This window comes from Canis lupus, chromosome 2 (assembly GCF_048164855.1).
Source record: "Canis lupus baileyi chromosome 2, mCanLup2.hap1, whole genome shotgun sequence".
NCBI classification, from domain to species: domain Eukaryota; kingdom Metazoa; phylum Chordata; class Mammalia; order Carnivora; family Canidae; genus Canis; species Canis lupus.
The window spans coordinates 67,864,801-67,880,488 of record NC_132839.1 but is presented as its reverse complement, the minus strand read 5'-3'; the positions used below and the strand labels follow the sequence as shown (position 1 = coordinate 67,880,488).

General features: G+C 42.3%; 1 long non-coding RNA gene across 2 annotated transcripts in view; it reads left to right on the top strand.

The window, feature by feature from the left end:
* The window catches only part of LOC140621092 (uncharacterized), a 419,551-nt gene that overhangs the window by 102,840 nt on the left and 301,023 nt on the right, over window positions 1-15,688 (top strand). Inside the window, exon 6 of one of the 2 annotated variants that reach the window (XR_012020814.1) lies at window positions 4,508-4,545. The exons of the other annotated variant lie outside the window; for it this stretch is intronic. This is a non-coding gene — a long non-coding RNA (uncharacterized lncRNA). Of the gene's footprint in view, window positions 1-4,507; window positions 4,546-15,688 lie in introns of those variants that run through there. 2 annotated transcript variants of the gene reach the window in all.

The following is a 15,688-nucleotide window of genomic DNA, read 5'->3' as shown; positions in this document are numbered from 1 at the left end:
GAATAGAGCAGAAGACTGACCTCTGCAGAGCAAGAGGGAATTCTGCAGCAGATGGCTTTCAGACTCAAACTGTAGCACCGGCTCATTCCTGGGTCTTTGGCCCGCTGGCCCACCCTGCAGATTTGTACTTGCCAACCTCCAAATTCATGTAATCCAATTCCTTAAAATATATCTCATTCTACATATATACATACATGATTGGTTCTATTTCCCTGGACAGCCCTGATTAATACAAGCTGGTTTGTGATAGCATCCTTCTGAGATTGCCACTAAGCTGAGAAGCTATGGCCCCTCATCAGAGCCTGTAAGCTGCTTGTTCCATCAGGATACTAGGCTGGGAGGCTGGTGCACAATGATCCCCTGGTCAGCCTCCTGCTGCCAACATAACTCTAGCATGATGGGAATGGACCTACCAGTACAAACACCTCATGTAGGATGCTCTGAGGCTCTCATTTCCTTTCTGTGAACTTCCTTTTCCAGTAGCCCCAGACAAGGCATATATATTTTCCAGGAATGTTCCTTTTCTGGATTTTGGGAGATTTGGTGACTTTGAGTTTGGCCTTACTTAAACATCAGTAACACCATTCTACTCCCCTCCTTGGGCACTATGGTGGTTCCTTTCTTCCACCATATTGTGTGCAAAAAATTGAGTGCATCTATCTTCTTCTTGTCCTTTGAATGTGATGTGCTTTTTCTGCCTCCATTATTTTGTACATTTTTCTCATTTCTGAAGTGGCTTTCCTAATTCCACTCAGGGCTGCCCAGTCTTCAACATTCCTCTCAAGTCCCATATACCTCTAAAGACTCTCTCTGATGACTTCTGACTCCTCCTGGCTGCTTCTCCCCTAAACTTCAACACCTCTGAGAAGTCTATATCACTTGGTCTAGTTTTTTAAAAGTGTCTGTTTTAGATCCTTGACTGAAATGAGAGCTTTAAAACTCTAGCATGTGAGAAATGGTTAACTGAAGGGCTACTATTCACTCTACTATTTACCAGAGATAAATGTATAAGATATGGCTTGTATTTTTAAGTGGCTCATATCTAATGGGAAAGAGAGAACAAAATCCAAAAGACAGAAAGTTAAAATGCACTATTATGAGTGTTACAGTAGAGATCTGTACAAAGCCCTTGGGGGAGGGGCTGACTAGAGAAGGGATCCATTGTTGAACACTTATGCTCCCAGCCCTGCACTATGGATGCATGTGTACCATCTTGTTTAATACTTACAACAATCCTGTAGGGAGGACATGGAGCAGTGTCCTTGCCTTCTCAATGAAGCCAGGACAGGAGCGACTTGCCACAGTAAGATTTTGGTGGCATCCACAGGTTTGTTGGCTCCAAAACCTATGCACTTTTCAATTACCCTGCCTCCTAGGACGGTTGATTGCAAACTTCTAGCAAGTCCTGCTCTACCTTTGACCCCCCTCAAACTCTTTTTTTTTTTTTTTTTATTTATGATAGTCACAGAGAGAGAGAGAGAGAGAGAGAGAGAGAGAGGCAGAGACACAGGCAGAGGGAGAAGCAGGCTCCATGCACTGGGAGCCCGACGTGGGATTCGATCCCGGGTCTCCAGGATCGCGCCCTGGGCCAAAGGCAGGCGCCAAACCGCTGCGCCACCCAGGGATCCCCCCCCCCTCAAACTCTTGCAGTAATTTTTGGGCTATTTGTATCTCTTCTTTTCTCTCACAAGAACTTTGATTTTTACTGAAGATTACCAAGGTAAGACAAGAAACAGATAATAATAGTAAACAAAAGCTCTTCCTTTTTATAGTGTGAAGAAGGCTCTAGTTATCAATTTGTTGTGGAAACCTGAATTTGAAGGAATGAGTTTTAGTTTTTAAATTAATTTATAATTTGTTTGGTAGCCAGACACCATCATTAAAAATCCAACACATGTTCAGATATTCCACCAAATGTAATTATGAAGCAGTATATATTTTGATGAATTTGTAATAAAGCCTTTATCTTTTCAGCTGGGTTTGTTTACCTCAAGAAATAATAGACTCAACTATGCTTTTCATAGGGAAGAAGGGTAGAAATAATGAAGGAAGGAAAGAGTAGAAGAAAAGATGGAAGTGTGGGCCAAGAGGGTGGACCACTGCAAGGCATTCTGGGAGTGACAGTCCACCAGTAGCTCTGGATCCACTGGACATGGAGTACCTGCACTCTTTCCCTTCAGGATAGAAGGGATATGTTTAAGATTCTCTATTCACCCCTTCAGGTCAGAGGAGTTTTTCTCACTGCGGGGCTTTCTGAGGTTGGAATATCATAGACTGGGGGGCTTAAAGAACAGGCCTTTATTTCTCACAGTTCTAGAGGTCAGGAAGGCCAAGATCAAGTTGCTGGCTGATCTGGTTCCTAGGAAAGATCTACTCCCTGACAGAGATGGATGCCCTCTTGCTCTATCCTCACATGGCATGGAAAGGATGCCTGGGTCTTTTCCTTCCCTTTTAAGGGCACTGATCCCATCATGACAGCCTCAACTCTGTGACCTTATGCAAACCCAATTGCTTCCCAAAGTCCTCACCTCCAAACACTATTGCACTGGGAATCATAAATCATGGCTTCAACATATGGATTTGGGGGACACAAGCATTTGGTCTATACAGAGGGCTCCTCCTCCTGCTCACACACACTCTCTCTCAAATAAATAAGTAAAATTTAAAAGAAAGAAAATATCGCCCAAAGACACTTTACTAATTTTTTGTGTAAAGTACAAGGCACACAATAAGTGGCCATTCGATAAATTGTAGTTTTTTCTTCCTTACTTGTACCTTAATGTTCTTTGTTTTTGTCTCTCCACTCAACTTTGCACACTTTAGGACCTGAATCCATGTAAGACCTGAATCCATGACTCAATCATGTTTGTATCCCCCACAGGTTCTATCACACAGCATCACCCACACATACAGTCAGTACTTGACCAGCACTGGAGAAGACAGTGATCCCTATTAGTCTGAAATCGTTTTAATTCAAATCTTCGTGTTAGGAAACCACTCTGCCTGCCTTTGCCAGTGTCATGAAAGAGTCCACTTTACTTTAGAATGGGGTTCTTTCTACTAAGAGGTGCTCAGTGTTTGTGGAATGGATAGATGCCGAGCATGCTGGGTTCTCCTTGTTGTGCCTGCGCTGGATTTAAGTTGATCTCATGAGGACAGAGAGCTCCTGGGTCTTCATCTTGCCTCTTCCTGGGCCTTGCATGGGGATCAGTGCTTGAGAAAGGGTTTGCTGAACTGAACTGTGTGGAAAGAACCTTGGGTCTCAGTGTGGCCACATGAAGGCAGAGAAGCAAAGAGAAGAGGCCTGGGTAAACTTTGAAGAGGGAGAAAACCCTGTCAGAACACAGACATGGAAAGCCACTCTCTCATTTCTCTTCCTTGATGCCCATTTCAGGGACATCCCTAGAAGAACAAGGAAGAGGCCACAGTTCCTACAATGAGAGATGAGGGACTGACATGTCAGGTAGATAGATCAGGACAGAAGACCAAGGTAGCCCATAGGGCTGGCTCTTCCTCCTCTGCCCTCAACCCTGCCAGGCTGGCCATGGCTTGTTCTGGACTTTCCCGACACAGTCCCATGGAGCAGACAGAGCTGCTTGCTGAGAGAGAGAAAGTGTGGGCAGGGCAGATGCTGAGGGCAGGCACTACAGCAGAGGTGCCAGGAGAGCTCTTTTATTTTATACTTGGATTTACAAGTATAATGAGGTTTCATCTGTTGACTGCCAGCCTACCATCCATCAATCCATTCCACTGGAGGCAGAGACCAGGTCCTGTTGGGCCTTTGAAATGTTGGTTTGTTCCCTTCTCCTGCTTCGTAGGCCCAGTAAACAAAGGGAATGGAGCTACAGATGGAAGTTTGCGGCACGCATGTGTCTGGGGGCAGGCAAGTCTGCGGCTGGTGTCCCTGCCAGGAAACACACCAGCTGGTACTGTTTTTGCGTCTGCTCTCCTCAGCTCCAACTCCAACAGGGAGCAAGTCAGAGAACTGATGTGCTAAGCCTGCCTTCTTTCTCCCTCCAGCTTCCATTCTGGGTTTATACATTCTTGGCATAAGGGCTTCCCAGCTGTAGGCCCTGCTTCCTGGTCCTCCTGGTACCGAGGCTGTGATGATTGGCCCTCTGGGATGCAGGGAGGAGGTGGATGGCTTCCTGCACCTGCTCTGCCTTGCATTAGGGACTTCCTCTTCTCACCCATTATGCTAAGACAGCCTAGTACTATTAGTACTAAGTACTTAGTACTAAAATGGACTATTTCTAGTTCATTTTAGGGGAAAGTTGGATTGAATTCTCTGTTCAGAAAGGGAGCCTCTTGGATAATGCTAGTGCTGAATTTTGAGAGCAGACAGCCTGGATCTCACATTTAAGACTATCCATCCAACACTTCTGGGTTCCTCAAAGTAGAGACAATACAAGCTTTTTGAAATAATTATAATTCATAGCTTTATGAGTGAGAGACTTTGGGAAGTTACTTACTTAACCTCCCTAACTCTCAGTATCTTCATTTACAGAATGAAGAAAGAAAGAAAGAAAGAAAGAAAGAAAGAAAGAAAGAAGAAAAAAGAAAGAAAGAAAGAATCTATCCATCCATCTAATCATCTGTTGATCGTTTACTTACCTAGAAAGAGAGAGTTTCAATTCCAATCATCTCCTGGTCTTCTACCCCTATGAGTGGTGCTATGTGTGTAAAAATCTCACAGGTTTCCAAAACTCATTATATAATGCGTTGTTTATAATTTTGGGTTTGCTAATGTTAATCTTTCAAATCATGTATCAGCATATGTGTGTATGAATATTTGCATGTGTTTGTGTGTCATTCTTTAAAACTCTATCTTGAGAGGCATATGGCATCATGATGGTACTCTAAGGTCCAAATATCCAGATTGGGTCTTGGCTCTGCTATTCACTAGCAATTTCACCTTAGACTAGTGTTTTTTAAAAATTTTTATTTATTTATGATAGTCAGAGAGAGAGAGAGAGAGAGAGAGAGAGAGAGAAAGAGAAGCAGGCTCCATGCACCGGGAGCCCGACGTGGGATTCCACCCCGGGTCTCCAGGATCGGGCCCCGGGCCAAAGGCAGGCGCCAAACCGCTGCGCCACCCAGGGATCCCAGACAAGTGGTTTAATCTCTTTGTAGTTTAGTTTTCTTTTATAAGATGATGATAATAGTGATAATGTATACCTTTTGGTGATGTAGTGAGATTCAATGGGTTTACATAGTCATTACTTAGAACAATGCGTGGTATATGGTGTGCTATATAGGAGTTTATTGTTGTGGAGAATGGCCAAGGAATGTGATATCAGAATGTCTTATTCTCAGGGAGTTGTCTGTTGGTATATAAACATATTTACCTTTTATGCATAAGACCCTACAATTTTGCCATCAGAGATTATTATTCCATGTGAAGTCCCCTTCACTCCTTAATGGTCTTTGTCTTTTCCTTCTTTCCTTGTCCTCTTCCAACTACTCCACTTTAAGTACCCCTACCCATGTTGTCCCACTGCCCTCTTTCATGAGAATGGGGACCCTGCTCATGTCCCTTTTGTGCCATATAAAGATATATGGGTGTATGCACATACACAAATATATACTTAAATATGTAATATAAGTAATGATTTCAATGTCATCAGGAACTGAGATTCTCCTTATTAGAAAGATAAGATACAAGTAAGACAAACCACCGATATGTTTTCTCATAAAAAGAAAAAATGAGTTAGTTCTGTCCATTGAAAAAAAATCTAGAAATAATGACCAATCCAGTAGCAATGCAGACCTTCATCCTAATTTTAGTATCCGAATAACATTTCTCACAAAAGAACTGAGTTTTCTTGGAGAAATACATGACTACTGGTCTGAGACAGGGGATGTATAGGATGAGTGTGAGATATCTTGTCATGCCAGAAAGCAAGGAAGCTATCATAGGCCCTTGGAATCATGTTAAAATGACTCAGGAGCAATATGAAGTTGCTTTCAACAGCTGAAGATGGAAAAAAATGTAAACATTCAAAAGGAATAATAGCTGCAATATAATTAAATACATCAAATATATAAAAAAACACAAGAGCTCATAACAATATTTTAAACATACAAGAAAGTCACTGGTTACTTTTAGAAGATTCTAGACACTGCATTAATTATTGAGAAAATTAATAAAGGAAAATCAGGAGAAACATATAGCACTTAACCTTATTCCCTTTACCTCCATAGAACTAAATACACCTCAAAATACAGTCATATACACGTAGATATACATAGTAGATGCCTCCTGACGGAACTTCATCATACCATAAAAAATGACTAAAAATTGAACTTGAAGACGATCAAACCTCTACATTTAACTAATGGTCTCCAGGAAATGCAGAAGATAGAGGAATATATTAAATACCACCACAATCTTGAAACTCAGCGAAATCTAGAATGTGGGAAACTTTACTGGTAAAGGTCAAATGATACATAACTTCAATAACATTGAAAGGGAAAACAAAAGAGGTAGACGAAGCACAATGATAAAAAAGAAATTAAGAGACATATTAATCGATGTAATAAGGAAGTGGAAGAACTCTGAGCAGACTGGATATTTGATGCTAGGATGGAGTTAGTGTTACATTTTTAGACATGATAATGGGATTGTAAATACACTTTGAGAAAAGGTCTTCTATTTGAGAGTTATATACTGAAATATTTATAGATGAAATAGTATAGCGTCTATACTTTGAAATTTGAAATCTATATACTTGAAATGCTTTGGAATTATCTGGTGTTAGGGGGTAGGGAAGGATAAGTAAAATAAAATTCACCATGAATTGATAATTGTTGAAAACTGGAAATGGATACATGGGGTTTTATTATATTGTTCTCTCTGTTCTTGTATATGTTTATACTTCTCCCTAATAAGTATCTTAAACCCAAAGAAAAAGCAGTGGTGGCCCTACTCTTTTCATGGAATTTCTCCATAGTCTGCTCCCTAGGCTCCTCCTTAAAAACACTCACTCCTTTCTGCCAATCTTGGCTCCACCAGCTGGTCACATCTTGATCCAAGCCTTATAGGTGGAGGCCTTCATTGAATGAACTGTCTGACTTTAATTTTTTCTTTGTTACAGAATGACATTTCTCTTGTTTTGTTTTTCCACCCCACCATCATCCTAGATCTTGATCTTGCCCCACTTCAAGACAGTTACTCACATGCAAATCCTAAGCTTCTGGGAATTTATTTATTTATTTATTTGCACTTTGGAATTGACTTTTTCTTTTTCCTTTTTTTTTTATAAATTTATTTTTTATTGGTGTTCAATTTGCCAACATATAGAATAACACCCAGTGCTCATCCCATCAAGTGCCCACCTCAGTGCCCGTCACCCAGTCACCCCCACCTCCCGCCCACCTCCCCTTCCACCACCCCTAGTTCGTTTCGCTTCTGGGAATTTATGACACGATCCTCATACTTTGTCTCAGTTATCCACTCAAGTTGTTTTGGGAATTGTCCACTATCTTCTCTTCCCTTCCATATAGTCAGTAAAATGGTGCCTTGGAGATATGGCACTTTTGGGAAGGCAAGTGGGACTTTAAGAGCAGTGAAAACATAAAGTGCTAGGGAAGAGGCCTACAGTGGGATGACTGAACATCCTCATCCTACCCATCCCCAACTGTTTGCCTCCTCTTCTATCAAGAGAGAAGTATGGTGGGTAGAAGTATGGTACCATCTTTTCTAGAAGGCATGTCCAGAACTGTTACTAGCTAATATAGAGGGCTTTAAAAAGGAAACCAGACCAGGGAAAAGGTGAATGAATTGTTTGCCTACGAGGGTGACCTTTGGTCCCAGTTTGCCCAGGACTGAGGACTTGGGATTTCCAGCTTAAAACAAGAAAGTACCAGGCAAACCAGGACACATTGTCACCTTATAGTAAAATCAAGGTTACATTTCTTAGAAGGTTACATTTCTTAAAGTCCCCATCATGTGAGTGGATAGATTCTTTTGTAATTGGAGATAAGTCCATTTTCTTCAGTAGAAAATAAATATTACTGTGATAATGTATACTTGCTTTTGAGTAATTAACTGGCCTCAGCCAAATGTAGTAGGATTCAGAGCATCCACTGTCTTTCCCCAACACATGAGACCACCTTCATGGTTTTTCATACATGGTTTTTATGTATGGAAATCTAGGCAAAGAAAATCTCTAACACTTGGCTGAGATCTTATAGTTTCGAAACAACAATATCAATATTACTACTAACAATATAATTACTGAAAAGACTTCCTTTCTAGTTGTTTTTGTCTTCAGAGGGATGTATCAAAAAGGGATGTATTCTAAAAGTCCATTAAAAAAATTCTTTTTTCTGAATGGTTAAGTGACTAACTCCAAACACAATTAACTTTGCTTGTTTCATTTGCTTTAGATTTTTAGGATCTCTCATTTTTAAAATTTAAGAACTTTTAGTTAAAACAATGTGGTTGGGACACTGATGGTTGGCCAGGAGGGAATTTTGACTTCTTTTTCTATTCAAAATCCCCATCCTTTAGTAGGAATGTAAAATAATGCAGCCACAATGGAAAACAGTATGGGGGTTCCTCAAAAAATTAAGAATAGTAGGGAACCCTGGGTGGCTCAGTGGTTTAGCACCTGCCTTTGGCCCAGGGTGTGATCCTGGAGTCCCAGGATCAAATCCTGCATCAGGCTCCCTGCACGGAACCTGCTTCTCCCTCTGCCTGTGTCTCTGCCTCTCTCTCTCTCTCTCTCTCTCTCAATCTCTCTCTCTCTTTGTTTGTCTCTCATGAATAAATAAAAAAAATTAAGAATAGAAATACTCTATGGTCCATCAATCGCACTTCTGGATATATATATAGCCTATATAATTGAAATCAGGATCTTAAAGAGATGTTTGTACTCATGTTCATTGCTGCATTATTTTTCATGGTAACCAAGATATGGAAATAATTCAATATCCATCCAAAGATGATAAAGAAAATACACATATATGGAGTTGTACGTATATGGTACAATATATATGGTATATACATATAATGAAATATTATTTAGACTTTAAAAAGAAGGAATTCCTGCCATTTGTGACAACATGAATAAACCTAAGGACATTAGGCTAAGTGAAATAAATCAGTCATCACGGAAGGACAAATACTCTATTATTCTACTTACAGGAAGTATCTAACATAGTGAAACTAATAGAAATCAAGAATAGAATTGTGGTTGGCAAGGACTGGGTTAGAGGAAAATGAGGATTTGCTAATTAACAGGTATAAGTGTTTGGTTATGCAAGATGAATAAGTGCTTATAGATAGCAATATTGTCTTGAGCACTTAAAAATATTTTAAAAGGGTAGAGCTCATGTAAATGTTCTTACCACAAAAACAAAAACAAGTACAAAAAGCAAAGGGTATAAGTAAACCTTTGGATGTGATGGATATGTCTGTTACCTTAACTGTGATGATGGCTTCATGGGTCCAAATTCATCAAATTGTGTACATTAATTATGCACAGTTTTTTTGCTTATCAATTATGCCTCAGTAAAGGAGTTTGAAAAACAAGCTTAATTCTTTGTCTCAGAAACTACTTCATCTAAGGATACATAGTAAATTCCTTCTTCTTTCTGCAGGGACAGAATAAGTAAAAGAGATTCGTGCTTTAGAAATAGGAATTAATATCAGAACTCATGTCTTAGAACTTAGAGTGCTGAAGGACAGAAAGAACCCATTAGAAGTGTCTTCCACCAAAATTCAGAAGAATAAACATTCTCTTGACATATATACCACATTTCATTGATCCTGAGGTCCAGAATTGTTTTTTTTTTCCAGCATTAATGCAATTTTAGTGTCATTCTGAAAAATCCTATTTTGTTGTGAATTGTATAGAGATGAATTGGGAGAGTAGACAGGGCATAATAACATATAAGTTTAGAGCCTCCAGCTCTGGGCTTTAGTGGGGGCTGGATCTCCCAGCCCTTCTGCATGATTCTACCTGGCAAGGGGACTGAGAACAGACTGGTCAGAGCCCAAATCACCTGGTGGACAGATGGGGACCAGCTGGAGACTATGGCCAGGGAAAAACTTCTCCATATAAATTCCTCCACACTGGGGAGGGGGCATCAGCCAGCCTGCCCCCCTTTCTCTTCCTGCCCTCTGCTTCTAAGTGGCCAAGTTCTGTCTGTCTGTCTCTCTATTGTTCACTAGTACATGATAGCCCACAGGTGGCTGATGTGAAATTGCATCAGCAGTCACAGGAAGTGGGTCTGCAGTAGGCACAGAATTAGGCCAGCAAGTCTGATATACCAGATTCTTATGATCCATGCCTCTGAGCTCCAGAACTTTTAACATCTCAAATTTGGATGCATCTTGTAACTGAAGGCATCATATTGGATGAGACATAGTAATCCTTTGTGATTTTTTGAGCTTTATTTTATACTTCTGCACTTCTCAGTAAGAAAGTCTAGTTGTCACAAATGAGGCATCAAAATATATAAATAATTTTTGAGCAGTGTTACTTGTAGCAAACAATTTCCTCTTCCTGAGTCTCTGTTTCCACATCTGAAAAATGTAAAGGTGGAATTGGCTGGCTCCTCAGAACTCTTTTAAGGGCACTGGGAGCAGAAGCGGGGTGGCAGATGGGCATGGCTCCAGAGATCTCCCCATCTCTTTCAAACTACAACAGTTCTGTGTTATGTATTCTGCAAAACAGACTTGTTTTTAAGTTTTCTTTTGAAGAACAGTTTCTGCTCTTAGGGAAACAAAAAGCTTAGAAAATGCTTCAACTGGCATTTCTAACTGGCACTGTGGGTCTAAAGAAGGTTACTAACTTGAAACCACATTTTGCTTTTGTATTTTTTTTAAAGTTTTATTTTAATTCAACTTGCCAACATTTAACACCCAGTGTTCATCCCATCAGCTGTCCTCCTTAATGCCTATCACCCAGTTACTCCATCCCCTCCACCTCCCCTTCAGCAACCCTCAGTTTGCTTCCCAGAGCTGAGAGTCTGGTTTGTCCTCCTCTCTGATTTTTCTACTGTCCTTTGAGTGATGCCAATTGACTTGTGTTTGAGGAACAGTAAATCACGGTCTTTAAAACATAGATATTGAGGAAGCTAGATCTACCTGGGCAGTCATACTTGTGAGATGACATTGGTCAAGTAATTACAACAATAGGGATCATTCTAATACCTCCCTCATGGGATCTATCAGGGAGACAGTTCATGGAAAAGGTCTGTGCAATGCCTGATCAATAGAGATCTTAGTGGTCATAGCAATGACCATCATTTTTGTCCCCTAGATATGCAGTGGGAAGAAATCTTCTTTCCATCTCACCAGAGTATCTATACTGGAACTCTACCTTCTCCACTCCTAGTCCCACTCATAGAAAGTCTTACAAACCGTGGACTCATGCTCATGCCCAAGAGACATTCACCACCAGAGATGATCTTAGCACGTTGTAGGGTTCATTATTCATGCAGCAAACCAAAAGAGTAAGGAAGTGCTCCTAAGCTGGTAAGGGACATAACAAATGCTAACAATGGTGATAAAGGCAGCCTGACATTAATTTGAAGGCTATTCACTGTGGCATGAGCCAGGGCAGGCAGGGTGGTAGGATGTGTTCCCTTCCGTGCAGGAGCATAAGTGGACTGGTGAGTAATTAGGGTGGACACAGGAGTAAATGACATGCTGAGAAGCTCAGAGCAGGGACTGATTGATCCCTACATGCAGGTCTGGGACGGTTTCCTAGAGGAACCAACATTTGAACTTAACTTTGAGAGAGGACAAAAATGAACACAGGTGGGACAGTAGAAGGGAGAGGGCTTCTCATCCAATGGCAGGGCAAAAAGAGTGTCCTCAAAAATAACAATAAATAAAGCTGTGATTAAGAAAAATCATAGTTAACACTGCTTCTTAGGTGCTTGATACTTAATGAAGCACTTTGCACAGATTCTTTCACGTAGTTCAATTAGTCCTTAAACAACTCTAGGTGGCAAATTTTATTAATATCCCCATTTAATAGATGAGGAAACAGAAGCACCCAGGGTGAAGTATCTTGCTTAACCTTACGGGGCAGTTTGATTTGAACTCAGACATTCATTCTTTCAACCAATTGCAAACATTGATAATAAGACTCCAACCAGATTGGAGCCAGACTGTGGGCAGTCAGGAGCCATGTATACAAGCCATTGAAATAGAGGAGGAGGAGCAAGATGGCGGAGGAGTAGGGTCTCCAAATCACCTGTCTCCACCAAACTACCTAGAAAACCTTCAAATTATCCTGAAAATCTATGAATTCGGCCTGAGATTCAAAGAGAGACCAGCTGGAATGCTACAGTGAGAAGAGTTCGCGCATCTAGCAAGGTAGGAAGACGGGGAAAAAGAAATAAAGGAACAAAGGCCTCCGAGGGGGAGGGGCCCCGCGAGGAGCCGGGCTGAGGCCGGGGCGAGTGTCCCCAGGACAGGAGAGCCCCGTCCCGGAGACGCAGGAGCTGCACCGACCTTCCCGGGCGGAAAGGGGCTCGCGGGGAGTTGGAGCAGGACCAGGAGGGCGAGGAGGCCCTCGGGCTCCCGGGGACAGTAACAGAGCAACTGCGCGCCCAGGAGAGTGCGCCGAGCTCCCTAAGGGCTGCAGCGCGCACGGCGGGACCCGGCGGGACCCGGAGCAGCTGAAGGGGCTCGGGCGGCGGCTCCGCGGAGGGGGCTGCGCGGCCCCGGGAGCAGCTCGGAGGGGCTCGGGCAGAGGAAGAGGCTCCGTGCGGAGGGGGCTGCGCGGTTCCAGGAGCAGCTCGGAGGGGCTCGGGCGGCAGCTCCGCGGAGGGGGTTGCGCGGCCTGGGAGCGCGAATCCACCAGCGCAGGCTCCGGAGCACAGGGCGCCGGGACACAGCCCAGGATCCCCCCTCCCCCCGGGACAGGCAGAGGACGGGAGGGCCCAGGACAGCAAGGACGCTCCTGCCCCAGCTGAGCACATCAGCGGCCCCGCCCCGGAGCCTCCAGGCCCTGCAGACGGAGTTCCTGCCGGAGCTGAATCCAGGTTTCCAGAGCTGCCCCGCCACTGGGGCTGTTCCTCCTGCGGCCTCACGGGGTAAACAACCCCCACCGAGCCCTGCACCAGGCAGGGGCACAGCAGCTCCCCCAACTGCTAACACCTGAAAATCAGCACAACAGGCCCCTCCCCCAGAACACCAGCTAGACGGACAACTTCCAGGAGAAGCCAAGGGACTTAAAGAACATAGAATCAGAAGATACTCCCCGGTGGTTCTTTTTTTGTTTGTTTGTTTTTGTTTTTGTTTTTGTTTTTGTTTTGTTTTGCTTTTTGATTTGTTTCCTTCCCCCACCCCCTTTTTTTTTCTCCTTTCTTTTTCTTTCTCTTTTTCTTCCCTTTTTTTTTTTTTTTTTCCTCTTTCTCTTTTCTTTCCTTCTTTCTCTCCTCTCTTTTTCTCTTTTTCCCAATACAACTTGCTTTTGGCCACTCTGCACTGAGCAAAATGACTAGAAGGAAAACCTCACCTCAAAAGAAAGAATCAGAAACAGTCCTCTCTCCCACAGAGTTACAAAATCTGGATTACAATTCAATGTCAGAAAGCCAATTCAGAAGCACTATTATACAGCTACTGGTGGCTCTAGAAAAAAGTATAAAGGACTCAAGGGACTTCATGACTGCAGAATTTAGAGCTAATCAGGCAGAAATTAAAAACCAATTGAATGAGATGCAATCCAAACTAGAAGTCCTAACGACGAGGGTTAACGAGGTGGAAGAACGAGTGAGTGACCTAGAAGACAAGTTGACAGCAAAGAGGGAAACTGAGGAAAAAAGAGACAAACAATTAAAAGATCATGAAGATAGATTAAGGGAAATAAACGACAGCCTGAGGAAGAAAAACCTACGTTTAATTGGGGTTCCCGAGGGCGCCGAAAGGGACAGAGGGCCAGAATATGTATTTGAACAAATTCTAGCTGAAAACTTTCCTAATCTGGGAAGGGAAACAGGCATTCAGATCCAGGAAATAGAGAGATCCCCCCCTAAAATCAATAAAAACCGTTCAACACCTCGACATTTAATTGTGAAGCTTGCAAATTCCAAAGATAAGGAGAAGATCCTTAAAGCAGCAAGAGACAAGAAATCCCTGACTTTTATGGGGAGGAGTATTAGGGTAACAGCAGACCTCTCCACAGAGACCTGGCAGGCCAGAAAGGGCTGGCAGGATATATTCAAGGTCCTAAATGAAAAGAACATGCAACCAAGAATACTTTATCCAGCAAGGCTCTCATTCAAAATGGAAGGAGAGATAAAGAGCTTCCAAGACAGGCAGCAACTAAAAGAATATGTGACCTCCAAACCAGCTCTGCAAGAAATTTTAAGGGGGCCTCTTAAAATTCCCCTTTAAGAAGAAGTTCAGTGGAACAGTCCACAAAAACAAAGACTGAATAGATATCATGATGACACTAAACTCATATCTCTCAATAGTAACTCTGAATGTGAACGGGCTTAATGACCCCATCAAAAGGCGCAGGGTTTCAGACTGGATAAAAAAGCAGGACCCATCTATTTGCTGTCTACAAGAGACTCATTTTAGACAGAAGGACACCTACAGCCTGAAAATAAAAGGTTGGAGAACCATTTACCATTCGAATGGTCCTCAAAAGAAAGCAGGGCTAGCCATCCTTATATCAGATAAACTAAAATTTACCCCAAAGACTGTAGTGAGAGATGAAGAGGGACACTATATCATACTTAAAGGATCTATTCAACAAGAGGACTTAATCCTCAATATATATGCTCCAAATGTGGGAGCTGCCAAATATATAAATCAATTATTAACCAAAGTGAAGAAATACTTAGATAATAATACACTTATACTTGGTGACTTCAATCTAGCTCTTTCTATACTCGATAGGTCTTCTAAGCACAACATCTCCAAAGAAACGAGAGCTTTAAATGATACACTGGACCAGATGGATTTCACAGATATCTACAGAACTTTACATCCAAACTCAACTGAATACACATTCTTCTCAAGCGCACATGGAACTTTCTCCAGAATAGACCACATATTGGGTCACAAATCGGGTCTGAACCGATACCAAAAGATTGGGATTGTCCCCTGCATATTCTCGGACCATAATGCCTTGAAATTAGAACTAAATCACAACAAGAAGTTTGGAAGGACCTCAAACACATGGAGGTTAAGGACCATCCTGCTAAAAGATAAAAGGGTCAACCAGGAAATTAAGGAAGAACAAGCCATTGAAATAATGCTGGTCTTTCCTTCTAGGACAGGGCTTCTCAACTGAGGTACTTTTGACATTTTCAGTTGGATAATTCTTTGTTGTGCAGGGCTCTTCTATGCAATGTGGGGTGTTTAGCAGCCTCCCTGGCCTCTACCCACTAGATGCAGGTAGTACTGCCTCTCCCAATTGTGACAACCAAAACTGTCTCCAGGCATTCTAAACATCCCCTAGGAGGCAAAGTCTTCCCTGGCTGGGAATTGCTGCTGTAGGCAGGCTCATGCAGGGCACTGGGTTTGCTACTCTGAATAATCAGAGCAGAAGCCAGATGAAATTCACTCTTTTGTGCACAAAATAGTCTCCAGCAAACTCTCAATTTTGACATTGTTCATCTCAGCAGCTGGGGTCTTGATTTCTACAAGGTGACTCATGCAGCCCTGTCTGTGGGAGTCAGTTGGTTATCTGTTCTGACAAGGCCCCTCGTG